This window comes from Chlorocebus sabaeus, chromosome 13, assembly GCF_047675955.1.
Source record: "Chlorocebus sabaeus isolate Y175 chromosome 13, mChlSab1.0.hap1, whole genome shotgun sequence".
NCBI lineage: Eukaryota > Metazoa > Chordata > Mammalia > Primates > Cercopithecidae > Chlorocebus > Chlorocebus sabaeus.
The window spans coordinates 22,256,411-22,277,627 of record NC_132916.1 but is presented as its reverse complement, the minus strand read 5'-3'; positions in this window follow the sequence as shown (position 1 = coordinate 22,277,627).

The following is a 21,217-nucleotide window of genomic DNA, read 5'->3' as shown; positions in this document are numbered from 1 at the left end:
TGATCTTTTTTTTTTTTTTAAGTTAAAACTAACATTATGGAAGTTGTTTGTTACCCTAATTTGGGAAACTTCAGTATTCAAGTATTTTCCCCAAATGATGATGGTAATACTATAACTTATTCTGTTTTCAAAGTTAATTTGTGGAAGATTAAATGAGAAATAAGAAGGCAAAACTACCCATTTATGAAAACATAATTTATTTTAAATAAAATGTAAGCAGTGCTTGACAGAATTAAAAGAAGAGAGGGAGCTGAGGACCATGAGAAGTTAAAAATACTCAAAACAAAATTCTCCTGAGCTTGAACAAATAATCACTATTTCAGCACTCAGACCATTTAATAAATGTGAAAGTCATTTACCCAGTTAGGAATATAAACCCCTGTGCATATATCTGTGGCTGAAAATTACTTAAGATAGAAAGAGGATGGACTCTGCTCAGCCTCCCTATGCTCAGTTAAGGTATGCAGTGTTTAGGCAGTTTCGAAAATATTTACCACAGGCACATCCTTCTACTCCTTTAAACCAAAGGTCAAAAGTTGGAAATTGATAGCGTTACTTAGGAAGACCATAAAAGTAAATGTTATTAAGTTGAAATTGCTAGACGTAAAATTCACTAAAAACTATTCAAAAAGTTATTTTAACATTCATGCTGAGATTTACTTAACTGTCATTTGAACATAATGATATTTTTTATTTTATTTTGTTTTAATGTTTTTCAAGACAGAGCCTCACTCTGTCGCCCAGGTTGGAGTGCAGTGGCACAATTTCTGCTCACTGCAACCTCTGGCTGGCTGCTGGGTTCAAGTGATTTTCGTGCCTCAACCTCCCAAGTAGCTGGGACTACAGGCATGTGCCACCACACTTGGCTAATTTTGTATTTTTAGTGGAGACAGGGTTTCAACATACTGGCCAGGCTGGTCTCAAACTCCTGGCCTCAAGTGACCCACCCACCTCGGCCTCCCAAAGTGCTGGGACTACAGGTGTGAACCACAGTGCCCAGCTTACAATATTTAATTTTTTTTTTTTTACTCTGTTTAGTCATCTTCCTGAAGTTTGTAATGTAAATAGCATCTGTGCCCTGTGAACATACATTCTAAGTCACTTAGGGTAATATTCAGTTATTGAATTTTTTTTTCAACAGTTCTATGCCCCTGTCTATGCCAACTTTGTGTTAAGTGTAAGATAAAAAGGCAAAATGTACTTCCTGCTCTCCAGGAATGTGTGATCTGTTAGAAAAGATCAGCACATTCACCCATTTACCAATAGTTGCATTACAAAAAAGTCCTGGAGATGGTTTGACCAACCCACAAAGTTAATTCTGTGCTTAGTCTGAAGAGTGAGAGAGCATTTGAGGCAAGGTTATTGCATTAGAAAGACCAGAGGTAAAAGCAAGAGGTTCTATGCAGGGACTTGCAGAGAGTAAAAGGAGATAAGGATAGTGAGAGGGGAAAGGCCTTATGAATGATGATAGGAAGTTCATACTTTATTCCACAGTCTTTGAGATGGTCTTGAAGGGTTCTGAGAAAAGGAATGACAGGAGTAGCATGACATGTTAGAAATCTCATGATTACAGCACTATGGATAGGGCTATTTGAAGGGAGAGCATTCTGGGACAGAGATGAGATGGCACACTCTCTCTATAATAGAATGGAAGTAGGTGTAGAAAAAGGCAAAGAACTGAGAAATAATTGGAAGAAAGAATGGACCAAACTTCGTGATTTAATTGAAAGTAGAAAGTTCAAGAAAAAAATGTTTCTAAGATAAGTGACCTTGTAGAATATATATAGTAACACAACTAGAGATAGCATACTTAGGAGAAGAAAATAATGAGTTTGTTTTGGATAGTCAACAATTAACAAATATTTTATTGAAAGTTTACTATGTCCCAGGCACAGTTTAAGAGCTACTGATACCACGGTGAACAAAATAGACAAACATACCTGCACTCATAGAGTTTAAATTTATTGGGAAATACAAATAAGGTAAATATGTAAAATTTTAATATGTTAAACAGTGACAAATAATAAGGAGGAAATAAACAAAGACAGAGATATACATTATGAGGGTTGAAATTTTAGATAATCTGGGCAAGGAAAAACTCTACTAAAATGACTTGATAATGACTTGGGTTGGAGAGAAAAAAAATTGTCATCAATACTTATCAAAAAATGAAAATTACAGAAAATAAATTTTTATTTGCAGTTAAAGATGGTAAGTCAGTAAAAACAATAATTGTTTTGTAAACTGTGATGGATATGAATGAGTAATATTTGTTTTTAAGGTATTTTTCTTACTTTATTTTCATTCACTTTTTCATTTGGCTAAATTGCTTTGAAAGACTACTATGTATACTACATCATGAACTGTGTGAAGAACATTTTTATATTGTTATTGCTTTTATTTAAAAAAAATTATATAATATAAAATAAATTTGATATATTTACTAATATAATTTCCACTTTGATATTCTACATTCCATAGTATAAATCCACACTTCCATCTAGTGCCATTTTCCTTCTGCCAGGACTTGCTTTACATTTCTTATAATGAGAATCTGCTGAGGATACATTCTTTCAGCTTTTATATTTTTGGAAAAGTATTCTGCCTTCTTTCAATGTAGTTTCAGTAGTATAAAATTCTAGACTGACAATTTTTTCTCCCAAGTATTTTAGAGATTGCTCAGTTGTCTTCTTATTTGCCTTGGTTCCAGCAAAATATTTGCTACCATCCTCATTTTTGTTCTTCCTATGTTGCTTTAAAGGTTTTATCTTTATCACTAGTTTTGAGCAATTTAATGGTGTTGTGCCTTAGTATAATTTTCTTCGTATTAGTTGAGCCTGGGTTTCAATGAGTCTATTGGATTTGTGAATTTTTACCAAATTTGGAAATTTTGTTACCATTATCACATCAAAAAAAATTTGGTGTTCTCTTCCTCTCCTTCAGAAAGTACACATATGCCCATTAGACAGCTATATATGTATTATAGAATATTATGTGGGACATGATTCTCTTTTTTAAAATTATTTTTAGATAAGTATAGATTCACAGGAAACTGCCACGATAATTCAGAGGTCCCATGTACCTTTCATCCAGTTTCTCCCAGTCGCTACCATTTAAATAATCATAGCACAGTATCAAAGCCAGGAAACTGACTTGGTACAATGTACATCCATTCTTCCATCTCATTTTATCACATGTATATATTTGTGTAATGCCAACACATTTAAGAACTATTCCATTCATACAAAAGTCTCCTTTGTGCTACCTCTTTATACTTGCATCCAGCATCACCATCTAATCACTCCTAATCCCTGGTGACCACTATTTTGTTTTTCATCTCTATAGTAGTGTTGTCATTTAGAGAGTTATACAAATAAAATTATATAGTAAATGATCACTTGAGATTAACTTTTTTCACTCAACATAACAATATTGTGATTCACCCAAGATGTGTGTATTTATTGCTAAGTGGTATTTCAGGAAAAGATAAACCACAATCTAAACATTCACTTACTGAGGGACATTCTAGTTATTTATAGTTTCGATATTACAAGTAAATTGCTAGGAACAATCATGTCTAGATTTTGTATAGATATAAATTTTTATTTGTCTACAATAAGTGCTCAGAAGTACAATGTTTGAATTGTATGGTAATGATATGTTTAGTTTTTAAAAGAAACTGCCAAATAATCTTATAGAGTGACTGTACCATTTCACATTCCCACAGAATGTATGAGACCCATTTCTCCACATCCTCACCAGATTTTCATATTGTCATTTGGAGATCCTAATTTGCACTTCCCTAAAGGACAGTGATTGTCTTTTCATCTTTTGCAGAGCAATAGTTTTTAATTTTGATGAAGTCTAATTCATCTATTTTTTGTTTTATAGATCATGCTTTTGGTATCATGTCTAACAACTCTTCATTAAGCCCTAAACCCCAGACATTTCCCTATGTTTTCTCTAAAGGTTTTATAGTTTTACAATTGACATTAAATCTAAGGTCTATTTTAGGTTGCTTTTCTATAAAGTCTGAGACTTATGTATGAGTTCATTTTTGCCTATGGATAGTCAATTGCTCCAGCCCCATTTCTTAAAAAGAAAAGAAAAGAAAAGAAAAATAGAAAACTATCCTTCCTCAGTTGAATTGATTTTATAACTTTGTCAAAAATGAGTTGGCTATACTTGTGGAGAACTATTGTGGGGTCCTCCTCTACTTGGTCTTTATTACTGTAGCCATATAATAAGTTTTAAGTCAGGTAGAATGGTTTTTCCCACACTATTCTACTTTTTCATAATTTAGGTATTCTAATTTCTAAGCTTTTCCATATGAAGTTTGGAATACTCTTGTATGTATTTACAAAAATCTTGTTTGCATTTTAAAGGAAAATGTAGAATCTTTCGACGCACATACACAGTAAGTCCTTTCATTAATTTTGATCTTTAATTTCTTATTGGTGTTCTATAGTTTTCAACATATAAGATCTGTATTTTTTTAGATTTACAATTCAAATTTTCAGGATTTGTTTTTGACTGCTTGCAAATGGTACTGTATTTTAACTTTAGTGTTCATGTATTCATTGCTAGCACATACAATTTATTTTGTATATTTATTTTGTATCCTGCCACCTTGTTAAACGTACATATTAGTTCTAAGAGTTATATGGGTGTTTTTTTTTTTTTTTTGTAGACTCTTTGGGATTTTTTAATATAGAACATCAGGTCATCTGCAAAACAGGTACAGCATTATTTCTTTGTTTCTGTACATATGACAATTTATTTTTCTTGCCTTACTGCACTAGCTAAAACTTAAGTACTGTGGTAAAAGTGGAAAGAATGATTTCTTTGCCTTGATCTCAATCATAGGAAGAAAGCAGTCAGTTTTTCATCATTCAGCAAAATGGTTTTGTAGATGCTCTTAATTAGTTTTGTTTTTGTTTTTGTTTTGTAGTTACAGGGTTTTTGTAGATGTTCTTAATAATTAGGTTTAGGGTGTTCTCCACTATTCCTAGTTTATTTAGTGTTTATATTTTTTATCATAAAACAGTAAAAATTTCGTTAAGTATTTTTTGCATAAACTGAAAGGATAATGTATTTTTTTTTCTGAGCCTATTAATGTGTTAGCTTGCAATTGATTATCAAATTTTGAACTAGTCTTCCATCACTAGAATAAATCCTAAAACAAATAAATCCACTAGAATAAAATCTCTGGGTCATGATATATAAACTGTTTTATATATTCCTGATTTCTATTTGATAATCCTTTGTAAAATATGTTTTCATCTGTATTTCATGAGGGATGTTGGTCTGTAGTTTTGTGTGTGTGTGTGTGTTTTTTTTTTGTATTGTCTTTATCTTGTTATACTAGTCAGATAGTAATCACTTTTTGGAAGGAGTCATAATGTTTTCCTTTCTCTTCTATATTCTTTAAGAGATAGTGTAAAATTAGTGTTAATTCTTCTTTAAAGAAATTAGTAGAATTTTACAATGAAACCATCTGGAGATTTATATTGAGGGAAGTATTTAATTGAAAATTTAATATTATTAGTTATAAAACTATTCAAATTTTATATTTCTTATTGGGTAAGTTATGGTAGATTTTGTTTTTTAAAAAATTGGTCCATTCCAAGTTGTTAAATTTATTTGTGTAAAGTTATTTTTAGTATTCCGTTATTAGCCTTTTGAAGGTCTGTAGTTATATCTCATGTTTCATTTGTGACAGTAGTAATTTATGTCCTCCTTATTACATATCAGGCTTGCTATGTTAATTTACTGGACCTTTCAAAAAAACAACATTTTGTGTCACTGTTTTTCTATATTGTTTTTTCTGTTTTCAAATTTGTTGATTTCTGCCCTTATACATATGATTTCCTTCCTTCTGCTTGCTTTGGGCTTATTTTGTTTTTATGTTTAGGTTCTTGAGATAGGAACTCCAATTATTGATTTGAGATCTTTTCTCTTTCTGAATGTATGTGTTTAGTGCTATAAATTTCCCTCTCCACACTGTTTTAGCTGTATTCTAACATTTTTGATATGTTGTACTTTCATTTTAATTAGTTTCCTGCCCTGGCTCATTTTCTACATGCCTATGCCATTGAGAACCCAGAAATAAATTCCTGCATTTATGGCCAATTGATTTTTGATACTAGTGCCAAAAACACATAATGGGAGTAAGGGCAATGTCTTCAATAAATGGTGTCGAAACCAATGAATATCCACAATCAGAATAATGAAATTAGACTCTTTATACAAAACCAACTCAGAATGAATTAAACACTTAAATATAAGACCTGAAACTGAAAAACTATTTAAAAACAAAATAGAAAAAAATATCCATGGCATTGTACTAGGTAATGATTTTTTTTTTGGATATGTGAACCTGAAAGCACAGCAACAACAGTAAAAATTGATAAATGGGATTGCATCAAACCAAAAAGTTTCTGTTCAACCAAGGAAATAGGAGTGAAGAGACAACTTATGGAATGTGGTAAAATATTTGCAAACTATACATTTGATAAGTTACTGCTATCCAAAATACATAAAAAATGTAAACAACTCACTAGCAAGAAAAATAACCCAATTTTAAAAATGGCAAAGGATCTGAATACACAGTTCTTAAAAGAAGACATACAAATAGACAACAAGTATATGAGAAAAAATGCTCAATATCAATAGTCATCCAATAGATGCAAGTTAGAATGGTTTTTGTCAGAAAGACAAAAGATAACTGTTGGTGAGGATATGGAGAAAAGGGAACTCTTACACAGTATTGGTGGAAATTTAAATTAATATAGTCATTATGGAAAACTGTGTGGAGGTTCCTTAAAAAATTAAAAGTAGAACTGACATACGATCCAGCAACCCAGTGCTTGGTATATATCCAAAGGAAATGAGCTCAGTATGTTGAAGAGGTATCTGCACTCCTTTGTTTATTGCAGCATTACTCACAAGAGCCAAGATATGAAATCAACCTAAGTGTCCAGCAATGGATGAACAGATAAAGAAAATGTGACATTTATAGACAGACAGATAGATAGATACATAGATAGATACATAGATATGTGATATATCTTTTCACATCTATCAAACAGATAAAGAAGATGTGATATATATATCACATTGCATTTTATATATATATATATCACATTGTATTATACACACACACACACACACACAATGGAATACTATTCAACCTTATAAAAGAAGAAAATCCTGTCATTTGAAACAACATGGGTGAGCCTGGAGGACATTATATTAAGTGAAATAAGCCAGGCATAGAAGGACAAATACTGTATGATTTCACGGATATGTGGAATCTAAAACAGTCAAACACATAGAAGCAGAGAGCAGAATGGTGGTTACGGGGGGCCAGTGGGAGGGAGGAAGGGTGGGGTAGGGAGATGATGTGTCAAAGGATACCATCCATCCAAATTTCAAGTAGATCGGAGGAGTAAGTTCAAGAAATCCATTGTGCAGCATGGTTAATAACAATGTATTGCATTCTTACAAATTGCTAACAGAGTCTATTTTAAATGTTCTTATTAGTAAAAATGATAAACCTGTGAGTTAACATATATGTTAATTAGCTCAATTTAGCCATTCCGCAAATATATATATTTCAAAGTATGTTGTACATAATAAATATACACAATGTTTGTCAATTGAAATAAAGTAAAAACATTGGAGAAGTATCAGAGATTATGACTAAAATGAATTTTGAATTATGACTCTAATTTAGCCAGATGTACTTAGGAAAAATACTTACAGGTAAAGGGAAAATGTAGAAAGATATAGTGGTGTGAAGGAACAGCAGCAGTATGGTGGCGCAGACCAAGTTTGGAAAATATAAGATTTTTCACTATGGATCAGCTAATAATATGTTAGATATGGGTGCACAATGGAAAGCTGAAAGAAATGAGGGAGATAAAGGGCATTTTTCTGTCATGCAGGAAAATTTAGATTTTATTCTGTTGGTAGTGTGAAGCCACCCAGTAATTCAACAGGGAGCAGGACGTATCAGATATGACCCTTAGAAAGACTATGTTTGAGAATCAAACAGATCAATTTAAAAATTTTAAGTACCCAGAATAAATGTATTATATAATAAATAAAATGATTTAAATAGATTAAAAGAATGTCCATGAAATATTAATACATCCATGGAACACAAAAGAAAATCAATCACATAATTGACCACAAAGAAAATGTTAAATCCAAATAAGAGTAGAAATTTTAAAGGTTAAAATCTCTCATCATAAATACTATGGCTATAAATAATTGTAAAACATTGAGCAAAACATAAAATAATTCCTGCGATATTTAAAAATGTAGAACTGACATACTGAAAATGCTTCATGTTGTGCCCTGAATACTTTTTCCAACCAAGTGTTATTAAACTTGTGTGCCTTGGTTTTATGATCACATTGTTGTGGCTTGATATTGTGACAGCTGACATGATAAGGGGTTTAGGTAAGATAATTCATTTTATCTTAAAAAAAGAAAAAAAAGAAACCTAAATGCTACTTACTGCCCATCTCTCTGTCTGCATTTAAATAAAAATAATATTTAATAAATGCTCATTATGCTGTGAAAAAAAATCTGTCCTTACTTGCGTTTTGTTAGTTTGGGTTTAAATTTTAATATCTCCCAAATTCCCTTTTGTATTCCCTGATAGCCTAAACAGATGTTTAAATTATATTTACTGTAATTAACTCACTTACTTTCTTTTGTTTTTGATTCTTTCTTATCAATGATTCCTCTCTATAGCCTATGTTTTCTACTCAATCTATTTTTTGGCAGAGTGCACAGGATAATCTTGGTCTTTGAAAACTGAAGCAACTGTTTCACATTACCAAACAAAAAAATAATTTGATTGATTTTCTGCAGCAAGGTTTTCAAAATACTTCAAAGTCATATTATATGCTCTTAATCAATTCAGTGAAAGGTTAATATTATGAATTATAAAGGTTCTCTATATTTCAACTGTTATTTTGAATAACAGATACCCATTTCAAACAAAATGCATTTCAAAGTCGTAGCAATTGTTAATAATGTGCTTTTAAAAGAAATTTATGTAAGAATTATAGCATAGAAAAATTAAAAAAATACGATATTAAACAAGCTGAGAAATACATAAATGTGAAAACTAAAGAACCAATTATTTAACTATATTAAGAATTTAAAATGGGGATATTCCATAATTGTTTTTATGCACAAATTTAAAGTATGCTAAACTGGCTCACTGATGACATTATTTTAGAGTCGTGTTATTTAGCAGGTTAATGAATTTGACGATTAAAGACTTAAAAGTAGTCCTTAGAAAGTAATTTCATGGCATCATCTCTGGAGAGAGTATTATACACAGGTATGCCTCCTTTACTACATTCACTCATTCAAAAATACATTTATTATGCATCTATGATGTTTGAAAGGACACTGGCCAAGAGACTTTGGTGTTTAGGTAAATGGGAAGTAGTTAGGATTAAAAAGGTGAAAAAGACCGAGCGCGGTGGCTCACGCTTGTAATCCCGGCACTTTGGGAGGCCGAGGTGGGCGGATCACAAGGTCAGGAGATCGAGACCATCCTGGCTAACACGGTGAAACCCATCTCTGCTAAAAATACAAAAAATTAGCCGGGCGTGGTGGTGGGCGCCTGTAGTCCCAGCTGTAATCGGGAGGCTGAGGCAGGAGAATGGCGTGAACCCGGGAGGCGGAGCTTGCAGTGAGCCGAGATCGCGCCACAGCACTCCAGCCTGGGCGACAGAGCAAGACTCTGCCTCAAAAAAAAAAAAAAAAAGGACACTCTGTGTCCTCAAAGTGAAAAGTATGGCCACTTACTAGTGATAATACAAAGCACGAGTATTAAGTGTTACAAATTTAGTGAAGAAAGCAACCATATAATATACTGTTAAATGCATTTCTTACAATTAAATCATTTAAATTTTAGTAGTAAAGATTTTATAACTTTCTACCAATATTTTCACCATTTCCTATGCATTACGTTTAAAGATTTAGATGGTTCTAATTTCCCACAGTAAATATCTTTTATTAAAAACCATTTAAATACCTGTGGTCATATTGAAACGGGAAAGGTTCCATTGTCCCCCTCGCAGGGCGAGCAATGTGGGTGTGGCTTGCTTCTTCAGTGCCCCGCTGCTCAAACTTCTAGGAGAGCATACAGATGGGCAGGCTGTGGGGCTCGGACGCCACGGCAGTATCTAGGGGTGAAATTTTACAGCTCCTGAAGCCCCAGTGGGCGTGTGTTACAGGGTACTTTTTAGTTTGCCGTCTATAGGTGTCTTGTGTAAGTCCGCTCAGTTAGAACTTCTACCTTGTCGCAAGGACAGAGGGCTTTCTGTATCCCTGGTTCTTGCCATGGTGTAGGGGAAGAATCGGATCACATGTGGGATTGGAGAATGAGTACAAAGTTCTATTGAGTGGAAGCAGCTCTCAGCTGATGGAGGAGCCAGGAGACGGTTTTCCCCTGGAGTTGGACCGCTAGGTGGCCCCAGCTCTCCTCTGACTGCCCCGGCCAAACTCCGCCTCGTCCCCTTAATCAATGGCCGGCCCTCGTGCTGGTTCCTATCGGTGTGTTTTTCTGCCAGCATGCTCCTCTAGATTTCCTGTGGAACACCAACCGCTTGAGTCTTCTACCGCTGATGTCCTTCTCTGGAGGTATGGCCACCTGTGTATCCGCCCACTTGTGGGGGGGGGGGGGGTCTCAGGTTTTTATAGGCCCAGGATGGGGGCGTGGCAGGTCCGGGTGGTCTTGGGAAATACAACGTTTGGGCAGGAAATGCCTGTCCTCACCTAGGTCCCTGGGGGTGGAGCCCTAGCCACGGACCCGCCTTTCTCTCCAGGACTTCCCTTCCCCCATTCCCTATCATTTAAAGGGACCATGCTCTTCCCTTGCCAGCATTCCCGTATCAATATAACATCCACCAACTAATAAATCTTCAATTATTATTGGCTCCATTTTAAAAATCGAATAATAATTCCTTCACTTACACACACACGCACACAAACATAAAACTGAAGAGAGGAGAAAAATCAAGAAATGCTTTTCTTAAAGGAAATTAAAGAAAGTAGTTTCAGTTAAGTAATCAAACATTATGTATTTAAAATCTATATTTTTTAAAAGTTTAATTCATCTGATGGGCAACTATCTATTACAGTTAAGACTTTTTCATCAGTAGAGAGTTTATCAGATAGTAAACCTTTATTGGTTAACTTGTGTTTGCAAACTCCAGCTTTAACACATTTGTTAACTCATCCCTCTATTATATGTTCATAAGTTTTACAATATAAAGGAAAAAGAAAACCTCTTTCTAAAGCAGTATAAAATGCTATTTTTAGAAAAAAGTATACATTTTATATAGTATATAAGTTGTTTTCCAAGAAGAAAGTGGTAGTGTATAAGGACAGTGATAGACCTACTCTGATAAGGGCTGTGAGCTTTTTAGGGTAAGAACTTTTCAAGTGGGATTTTCCAGTCAAAATACATTTTCCATACTATAAACAGTGACTGAAAATAAACATAGATTTTTCTGAGAGGTAATTTTACATTTTGCCACATATTTGTCACAACATTCCACCTTAAAATAATATTTCTGAATTCTTACCTTAACTGACCCATTAACAGTCTTCCTCCCCAATTTCATGCTTCAGTGTGATCACTAACAAAACAGTTGGCATTTCTTAGCTGGGAGGTAATAGCATTTCTGAATGACTGAAATCCTCTGGAATTGTACTCTACCTGATTTTCAAGGGTGTTTAATCCATTTGTATGCTCCAAATTTTCCATTTGAATTTGCATCAGGTCAATGTAATATCAGTTTCTTCTGTGTCACCTGATGTAGCAATAACTTTATATAATGTGACACTGTGTAATGTACAGTTTAGAAAATCCCTTTTCTTCTACTGGAGTGGGATCTATCCAATGCTGCATCTGTCCTACACCACTGATCTACTTAATGGGTGTAACTACTAAATAAAAAATATCTAGTTACTTCTGTGCATTTCAGTATGACAATTACATACTTGTCTTCCTAATTAACCACACCACTTTATACCATAAATGTGTTTCTTACATAATATTATAAAAAGCTAAATATTAAAACAATGATACATTTCCCTTTTCCCCTTCCGCCCATGGGAGCTGTCAGGTTGGAATGTAAGAAAACAACATCACTTTGTATTACTGAATTTTGTTTATATATTCATTTGAGAAGTGAATTCCAGAAAGGGAGCATTATTTCTGGCTGAAATTTAGCAGGCAAAGGACAGTGAATTCTATCTCTAAGGCCAGATTTCAGGTCATATTCTAGATTGTGGGTCTGCAAGCAATGACGTCCAAAACAAATCTGGCCTACAGTCTGTATTTATAAAGTATAGTTTATTGGAACACAGCTACACCCATCATTTTTCATATTGTCATTCTTTTTCATATTGGCTGCTCTTAGACTGCAAAGGTAATACTCAGTAGTTGCCACAAATACTATCTGTCCCACAATGCTCAAAAGATATTCTACCTCGCCCTTTACAAACAAAAATTACTGATCTCTATTCTAGAATTTTTGTGAACTGTGAACTATTGGTTGCATGATGTTAAAACAGACATTAAAACACAACTTCTCTGCAAGGATGACATAATTTTCAAAAGTGAATAAACATACTGAAATGCCAAATGAAACTATTTCTCTTGTAAGCTCCAGGAAATGGAGTCATATTTCGTAGCTGAGGGAGCTTTTGTCTCTTATTTAGGTATTTAGTTTTTGTTTTGCATTTAGGTATGTTTCTAATGTTTATTATTTGATTTCTTATCTCCATTGCTTCTTAGATCCAAAGCAAAGATTTGGAAAGAGCAATCCACCCACTTCTAAGAAGAATTGGCGAGACACTTAGGCTAGAAAGAACTTGCCCTGAGTAGTGAGGCATATGTGTTTCTTGTCTAGTCAATGAAGTCTTAAAGAAAACATCTTAAATAGTGAGTTTCTCTTAGAAAAGAATCAAAGACTGTCTAGCATACTCTGGTTTTCCACAGATGATGCCTCCATGCAACAAACTAATCATCTACTCTGGGTTAGATTCTGTAAGACAAACCAACTGACTTTACTGCTACAAGAATATCCTTGCACTGTATTACCCAACCACATTTGGAGTGAAATTCCCACACTTCTCTTTGTCAAAAAATCATTTCTAAAGAGTTTTATAGACTATGGCATGGTACTAGACTAGGCAATTGATGGGCCAAATATAGAGAGCAATGAAAGGTCTGTTAAGAGCAGACTACAGTGAGGACTACAGAACATCTTCACCAAAGGACGATGATGAATAGACCCAATGGATGAAACCTTTACCAATGGAAGTCTGATGTAATGAGGAGTAGACTTCAGCATCCAGGAACTGTGCATGATTTGATGTGAAAATAAACTTTTCCCTTCCTATCTTCTGATAATGTTTAAATGCTATTTATTTAAGTTTTTCTTTTGAGGAAGAGATACCCTTGATAGCGAAACCAATAATGAGCCAAATGTACTGAGACTTGCTGGCAGCCAGTCTGACTAGATGGGTAACCATTCTGATATGTAGTTTGTGTGTATGTGTTGGAAGGAGGTGCAGTAAACACTTAAAAATCACCTCTGACTGTTACTAACCTGAAACACTCTTTGAATTCTTCCTCCATGCCTCAGTCTCCCTTGAGACACTTGCAGTTTGACTCTGATTACAGGAGGTAGAATCCATTGTCAATAATATACTTTGATTAGCTAATTAATAGGTTGTTTAAATTGCAATAAGAGCTGAATTGCTCATATACTTGTAAAAATTGTCACTGTGTGTATACATTTGTCTAATGTATTCTACAGTTTTTCCTTGTGAAATTAACAGGGCCTGGGGGAAAATTCAGTTATTAAACTTGACTTTGCATCTGAGACTTTTCAGGACACTACAGAGTTTCAATTTACACGTGAAGTTAACAAGGTACAGAGCTTATGCATTAAATTCCCTTTCTGTTTCCCTTTCTGTTTCTGCCATCTCTGTTCTATTACTTTAATATGGACATAGTACTAGTTACATAACAAAAGTGCTATGTACATCAATACAGTCCTGAGACCAATCTCTTTGTGTAGTTTTATCAAATTTAAATGACATATTTCAAAGGAGTGTCTTTTGAGTATCCTACCAAATATATAAAGGCAGTGTATTTAAAAAAAAAAAAAAAAGAGCCACCATGAAAGAATCTGTTCAGGGGTATTCTTCAAGTGCACTCTATATGTATAACATGAGACTGAAGAAGCTCTCAGAAAACTCAGTTGTTTCTGCAAGAAGCATCTTGAATTTTAAACCTTCTAAATGTTGCTTTCAGGAATAGTAGCTCTCAGGGGAAACCTAATCGGCCCTTTTACCTAAAATGTATAAGATAATTTGACCTCTAGAATCTGAGAACTTTGAAGACTGCACTAGTTTGCATGAATTTCCCAGAAACAAAATTTCTTCATTGTCAAAAGTGTCCAATCATAAAAATGTATCCATCTCCTACACCCTTTAAAATCCTGCATATATATTATATTTACATTTTTTATTAAAATGGCAAAAGGGCAGAATAAATTCTGTCCCACCAAACTGTATCATGGGACAGATACTCTTGGTGTTTCTGCAGTTTCCTGGGACTTAGACACTGAGAAGCATAACAACTGTACAGAAGAAAAGGTGGCGTTTAGTGCTTTCCTTCTGGAAAAGACACTGAAAAGCTCTAGAAGCACTCCCACGTGGCAGAGACTGAAATGCGGTATCTACAGAACACATCTGAAAATGCTTTTTGCATTACGTAGGCTCATACATACTGCTTCTAACACTAAAGAGAATGTCATTTTTCTGTTTTACATTTAGTGTGGACAAAAGAGTATGAGTGGAGCACATCCAGTGGTTCTACAAGATGCACTGGCTGCCTTGAGACACTCAGCTCCCTAAGGTACCACCAGGGAATCATGTAGGCACCAAGCACTGTAATTATCATTTTTACTGACAACTGAGTTGGGGTAATATTATATTCCTAAGTAGCACTGATGAAAACATTGGATTATTTGTCATAAGAACACATTTTATTTTTAAAATGTTTAATAAAATTGAAACGAGCTTTTTAAAACTGTGTATTTTCAGCATTTCTACTGTTTGTCTAGTAAACTATAAGTGAGATAATCAAATTAGATAATTAATTTAAACCATTTTTTCAAATGAAAAACACTTTAAAGCTATAAAATGCTTTTAGTCTCTTAAAAAGATACTAGATTTCCTGTGATTATATGGCTTGGTCTACTGTAGAATTATTGACACATTTAATATGCTTGATGAGCCCAATATATAACCTAAATGATAAAGTTATTGTGGTATCATGTTGGATTATTAAATTAAGTCACATTGGTGGGTAAGATTCTATATTGCATTAGTCATAGTCTTGGCAAGAGGCTGGTGTCATTGTCCAACAGGGTAATTGAGAAAACTTAAGGAAGTGATTTTTACCAGAGTGTTGACAACTTAAATGAAACCAGCAATAGAAAGTAAAGTTGGCCAGGCGCAGTGGCTCACGCCCGTCATCCCAGCACTTTGGGAGGCTGAGGTAGGTGGATCACCTGAGGTCAGTAGCTCGAGACCAGCCTGGCCAACATGGTGAAACTCTGTCTTTACTAAAAAAAAAAAAAAAAAAAAATAGCCGGGCGTGGTGGCGGGTGCCTGTAATCCCAGCTACTTGGGGGGCTGAGGCAGAAGAATCCCTGGAACCCAGGAGGTGGAGGTTGCAGTGAGCCAAGACCGTGCCATTGCACTTCAGCCTGGGCACAAGAGCGAAACTCTGTCTCAAAAATGAAAGAAAGCAAAGTCTCCCCAGGATAATAGTGGGGAGTTGTTGCCACACCAGGACTGATGGGCAAGGGCAGGAAGCAAGTATTAGACCCCAGGGAGTAACAGATAGCTTAAAAGAGGATTGTGTCTACTGCCAGCCCATGGCTTGGCAGGGAAGGTGCTGTGGGGATAAAACCTCAACCTCCCTCAACTTCTACTCTGTAATCTTTTGTCTATACCTATTGGTTGAAATCTATCTCAGTCCAGAGGGCAAGATGTCCTATTAGTTAAATTCAAAAATGTCAGCTTCTGGAACCACAGGGCAGGGTTGATCTGGCAGGATAAATAAAGAATATTAAAAATAGGAGTCAATAATTCATAATTAAATAAATTTCTGAAATAAACTTTTAATGTTTTAAATATGAAAACATGTGTTTTATAAAGTAAATTTAATTGATATCAATAAGGTTCATTCATTCACGTATTCAGCAGAGCTTTAGTGAATACCTACTATATGCTCTATGCTAAGCACTTAGTAAAATTTTTTTATATGATTTCCCTCCTCAGGGATTTTACCATTTTGTTTGAAATATAGATGTGAAAAATCAACTATTACAACCATACTGTAAGAGAAAATTTAAAAGAAGGAAGAAGAAGAAACTAAAGGGTGGCTTCTAGGTCAAAATAAAACACAAGCCAAGTGTTAAGGAAGAAGAGGGGTTCGACAAGTGGACAGTGGGAGAATAGGAGAAATAACCTTATAGGTAAAGTGAGTAGTGCAAAGATACGGGGGCTCAAGAAAGCTTGGTTCAGGAAACTAGAACTTTTTCAGTTTTGCTAGAAGGAAGGAAAAACAAGTCTGGTCTAAATCATTAAGGTACTTTATTTGATAAGTTAGCAGTTGTGTTTTATACTAAAATGGATAAGGAGCCAAGGAGGAATTTTAAGCAAGGGAAAGACCTAAAGAGTTTTGCATTCAAGAGATATAACTGTTGTGGTTGTGTAGAGGATGCATGGGAAGAGCATAAAACTAGAGCGCAATTAAGAGATTATTACAAAATCCAGAATTGCCAAAGATTTTGTATTAGATTTATCCAGAGAAATAGAACCAATAGGATTCATATATAAAGATATTTATTAAAAGAAATTGGCTCACGTGATTACAGAGGGTGGAATGTCCCAAGATATACAGTCTGCAAGTGGTAGAACAAGAAGATCTGATGGTTTAGTTCCAGTCCAAGTGCAAAAGCCTAAGATTCAGAAGAATCAATGGTGTAAGTTCCAGTCTGGAGGCCTGGAGGCTAAAAACACAGGATGAGTGGATGCTTCCATTTAAGTCCAAATGCAGGTAAAAGAACAATGTCACAGCCAAGACAGGCAGGAGGAATTCCCAGTTACTTGAGGGTGGGAAAGCTATTTTGTTCTGTTCATGTTTCCTGTTGATTGAATGGACCTGCCCACATTAGGGAGGACAATCTCTTTTACTCAGTCTACCAACTCAGATGTTAATCTCATCCAGAAACTCTCTCAGACACACTCAGAATAATGTTTGACCAAATGTCTGGCTGCCTCATGGCTCAATCAAGTTGACACATAAAATTAACCATCACAGTCTTGATGGGAAGAGCACAAAGAATATATGCAATAGAAATTGGAGATCAAATGGCTTGGAGACAATAGTTAAACCTGATGTCCCAGAGTCTGTCATGAAAACCTGGGTAAAATGTGATCTTACTGACCACGGTGAGACACCCTGAAGGATAAGCAAATACAGGGGAGTTCAGGTTTAAAAAGATTGGGCAATGCCTGTGAGGTAAACCAGGACATGGGAGAGAAGTCTGCACTAAAGTAAAGATGAACTTTATATGGTTATTATAAGCATTTAAATGGGCAACTTTTATATAATAATTTATTACTATAGCCAAATTATAACTACTCAATATGGACCATATGATTAAATATAAGAGAATTTAGCACACTAAAGTGATCTACCTTTTCCTTAGAAAAAGAATAGGTAAAAGCAATAGTCCATTTGTATTGTACGTGCAGATCCATTGTATATTCAGGAAATTAATATATTGATATTGAATGATTTAGTTCAATATTTCTGTTTTCTTTTTGCTTAGATGTTGTGCTTTTTCCATTTTCTGTAACTTTTCATACAGCTGTTTGGAAACAATAGTAATAACATTGTTGATTTTGAAGAAAATATTCAACTTAGGTAAATAGCAACTTAATAAAGGGTGATTTTAAAACCCCTTAATTAAATTATTTTTATTACAAACTGTGTCTTTACAGATAGCATTTTCACAACTCTAGACCTTGCTACATATAAAATTTATATATTTTAACATATAATTGTATTATTATTAACCATATATAATCATTACCTAGTTAATTTTTCTTATGTAGGGCTATCTATGTGTGAATATTTTCTGTGTTAATGTATCATGGTGAAATGGATAAGTTGAATATCATTTGCAACATCCAAAGGCAAATTAGTTGATATCAGTTGCTTCCTTAATACTGAATTATAAAACATAATATAACTTTAAAGCAACACAGCTATTTACAATGTCTCCTCATTTTTCAGCATCCATTCAGCTCATCCCCTCCATAGAGTGGTTCTATAGAAGCTTCCAAACACTCTTGTTTCCAAACTCCTCTAAAGCATGTTCTGTACCAAACAGGTAACATTTTTGTTAACTGTTTCACGTGTTTGTTTTAATTTTAACTGTAAAGCCAGAGGGTAATCTCCTTGAGGTCAGGGGCCTAATATCTCACTTTGAGCTTCTTAGCCCCTAGCACCCATATTGATTATAAAGTTCTGTGGTCTACATATTGGTAGATTTATTTATTTCTCCAGAGCCTTACTTTAAAAAGACTGAAAGGAAATGAGACTATATTTTACATAAGTTATTGCCAGATAATTTTAAAATGCAGCATAAAATTAAACCTACTGAAGAAATTACATTTTTATGCAAAAAAAGAAAATAAATTTCTTTAGTCAATATCTTAGGACTTAGATCAAATATCACGTATGGCAAAATTCTAAAGAGAACTCATGACTTTTCACTTTGAATTAAAATTGAAATACATTTTGTAACTCAAATATGTATATGTAAAATCACTTAAAACATAAGCTATATAAATAAACCTAACTTCCTTATTAAAGAAAAGTTAATAAGATTTATTTTCAACACAAAAATAATAAACTCCATAACCACACCAAATTTTGTCCTCTTTTTAAAAAACATTTAAATGGATTTTTGTACAACTAAAAACAATTTTTATTCTTTTATTTCTCTTGTAGTTTGTAGGATATTTCTATGTTTATGTATTTTCATAGACATTGTCATCTATCGGTATTTGTGGGGGATTGGTTCCAGAAACCTTTGTGGATACAAAAATCCTTGGATACTCAAACCCTTTATTTAAAATGCTATCCGTTTTGCATGTAACCTACGCAGATCTTTCTGTTCCTTTAAATCAACTCTAGATTACTTATGATACCTAATGCAATATAAATGCTATATAAATAGTTATTATGTTGTATTGTTTAAGGAATAATTACAAGAAAAATGTCTGTATATGTTCAGTACAGACGCAATCATTCTTTTTTTTTTTTTTTCCCCAAATACTTTTGATTCATGGTTGGTTGAATCCATGGACACATTGCATACAGATCTGAAGAGACAACTGTATTTATGTCTAAACATAAAATATTTATGTCCTCCTAAATTCATTACAAAGTAATATTCTATAAACTGAATTCCACCCTTTAACTTTCCTCAATAGTTAAAACAAAAACAAAAACAAAACAAACAAACAAACAAAACCTGAAAGGACTTAAATTAGGAATTAAGGAAAACCCCAGGTCTAGCAAACTAACTGTTTCATGTTCTGCAAACTTCTCCAGCTCTACCAGTACTGACACTGTGCTTCCATAGATGTGAGACCAATGACCTAAAGCCTTTATTGAGTACCCCAAAATTCCACTAAAATTTACAAAAGCAATTATATTCTCATTTTATTGATATTTGAAGCATAATTTTAATTTTAAAATGGCTAGGAATGTATCCTTAAGTCTTCCTAAAACATTCTAGAATCTACCCCCAGATGAAATTTTAGGGCAAGGAAGACTGTTGCTTACATCTAAATTGTTTTGTAGTTTTGTTGATTATTAAAACATTATTTTCAAATAGGAAACATGATGCATAATAAAATGTAAGTACAAATATCTAGGTAATATTAGGTACACTGCTCCATTTTCACTAATTTTTGCTTGTTATTAATCATTAATTAATCCAACCGTTGCTGTCTTACCTTCACTGGAAAGACCCCATTTATCTTTCCAATTTCTCCTTCTTTCTTTTCTCCTCCTTACCTACAGGAGTGATAAAGAGAAAAAAAAAAAAAAATTGAATCCCAGTGTGATGCCGCTAGTATGTACAGAAAACCCTTGACAGTCATTTTCCCATCAGCAGCTTCCCTGCTGGCCAGCTTCTAAGTCTCTCCCACTTCCCTTCTCCTCAGGTAGCTGGCTGCTAGATGTTTACTGATTAATTTGCATCAAATGTTCTCCTAGCAACCAACACTAGGATAGGATTAGATACTTTCGTAAAAGACTGTTTTCTGTTAAAGAAGCTTAGACTTCCTGAACACCACAAACATAAACTAATAACATTTAAGCAAAGGTATAACGTGATTCCTTCACATTTTTTAAAAGTAATTTTAGCCAGTTGCTTTTTACTGTTGTTTTTATTTGGGGAAAATCAGCAATTTTTTTTTTTTTTTTCTATTTAAAAATTAGCATTTGTGAACACATTATTTTTTCTTTTCTTTTCTTTCCTTTCCTTTTTCTTTTTTTTTTTTTTTTTTTTTTTTTTTGGTAGACGGAGTCTCTCTCGCTCTGCTGCCCAGGCTGGAGTGCAGTGGTGCAATCTTGGTTTACTGTTGTTCACTGCAACCTCTTTCCCGGTTCAAGCGATTATCCTGCCTCAGCCTCCGGAGTAACTGGGATTACAGGCACCCTCCATGAGGCCTGGCTAGTTTTTGTATCTTTAGTAGAGATAGGGTTTCACTACGTTGGGCAGGCTGATCTCAAACTCCTAACCTCAGGTGATCCGCCCGCCTTGACCTCTCAAAGTGTTGGGATTACAGGCGCGAGCCATCGCAGCTGGCTCACATCCCCATTTAAAACACAAATGATCTTAACAGTGCAGGAATATACACTGCATACTTTAAATAAAACCACAAAGAATTGGCCGGGCGCTGTAGCTCACGCCTGTGATTCCAGCACTTTGGGAGGCCGAGGCGGGTGGATCACGAGGTCAGGCGATTGAGACCATCCTGGCTAACAAGAGTGAAACCCCGTCTC